This window comes from Mandrillus leucophaeus, unplaced genomic scaffold (assembly GCF_000951045.1).
Source record: "Mandrillus leucophaeus isolate KB7577 unplaced genomic scaffold, Mleu.le_1.0 Scaffold564, whole genome shotgun sequence".
Lineage (NCBI taxonomy): Eukaryota > Metazoa > Chordata > Mammalia > Primates > Cercopithecidae > Mandrillus > Mandrillus leucophaeus.
In genome coordinates this window covers 104776-106256 of record NW_012106075.1, presented here as the reverse complement: position 1 = coordinate 106256, position 1481 = coordinate 104776, and the positions used below count along the sequence as shown (strand labels likewise).

Sequence of the window (1481 nt, the reverse complement as noted above, 5' to 3'; positions counted from 1 at the left end):
AAAAAAAAGAGGACTTCGGCCACATCCTTCCCAGTAAAATGGTATCAAATGGTTGAGAATGTCCTAAGGAAAAAAAAAAAGAACACTTTCCTAAGTGAGAAACAATGCCCTGGGCTCTGCTGCCCTCCCCTATCTGGTGACTTTGTAGGTGGAAGCGGAAGACCTCCAGCTGGGCCCAGTTCCCAGGGAAGCTGTGAGGCCCAGTCAGGGCTCCCAATGAGCCTCCTAGACCTTTGGCAGCAAAGAAAAGGCAGTGATTCCTGTGAGCAAGGGCCGAAGTGTCGCTGCCCTCCCAAACACAAGCTGGGAAAGGAACTCCAAACAGGGGCTGTTGACCAAGGCAGGGGTTTTCTCTAACAGATTAACTTGCAAGGACATCTGTTGATGGTCTCTGAAATACTTAAACTTCAAGAAAAATGAAAAAGCTAATAAAATAATAAAATACTAGTTATAGTCAAAAAAACAAAATAAGGCCTATATAATTTGTGTGGCTGCCTGTTATTTTCTTAAAGCTGATAGACAGGAACAGCTTTCAGCACAGGCGGATGGTGAGAAGTGAGAGGTATGGAGCTAAGAAATCCTCACTAGGGCCTGGCGCGGCGGCTCACACCTGTAATCCCAGCACTTTGGGAGGCCGATGTGGGAGCATCACTTGAGGCCAGGAGTTCAGCAACAGCCTGGCCAACATGGCAAAATCCTGTTTTTACTAAATATACAAAAATTAGCCAGGTGTGGTGGTGCACACCTGGAATCCCAGCTACTTGGGTGGCTGAGGCATGAGAATCACTTGAACCCAGGAGGCAGAGGTTGTAGTGAGCTGAGATGGCGCCACTGCGCTCCAGCCTGGGTAACAGAGCAAGACTCTGCCTCAAAAGAGAAAAACAAAAAGAAATCTTCATGATATGGTTTGGCTGAGTCCCTACCCAAATCTCAACTTGAATTGTGTCTCCCAGAATTCCCATGTGTTGTGGAAGGGACCCAGGGGAAGTAACCGAATTATGGGGACCAGTCTTCTCCGTGCTATTCCTGTGATAGTAAATAAGTCTCACAAGATCTGATGGGTTTATCAGGGGTTTCCACTTTTGCTTCTTCCTCATTTTTCTCTTGCTGCTGCCAGGTAAGAAGTGCCTTTCACCTCCTGCCATGATTCTGAGGCATCCTCAACCATGTGGAACTATAAGTCCAATTAAACCTCCTTTTCTTCCCAGTCTCGGGTATGTCTTTATTAGCAGTGTGAAAACAGACTAATACACCTCACAAGGGCCAGGTGTGGTGGCTCATGTCTGTAATCCCAGCACTTTGGGAAGCCGAAGCAGGCAGATCACTTGAGCTCAGGAGTTCAAGACCAACCTGGGCAACATGGCGAGATCCCGTCTCTAAAAAATATAAATAAATAAACAAACAAATAAATAATTCTCACTAGGAGAAAAGTCACTGGAGGCTTTTCTTTTCTTTTTTTTTTTTTTTTTGAGATAGTCTTG

At 45.6% G+C, this 1481-nt stretch overlaps 1 protein-coding gene across 1 annotated transcript in view; it reads right to left on the bottom strand.

The window, feature by feature from the left end:
* The window catches only part of EPN2 (epsin 2), a 70758-nt gene that overhangs the window by 65523 nt on the left and 3754 nt on the right, over positions 1-1481 (bottom strand). The window lies entirely within an intron of this gene.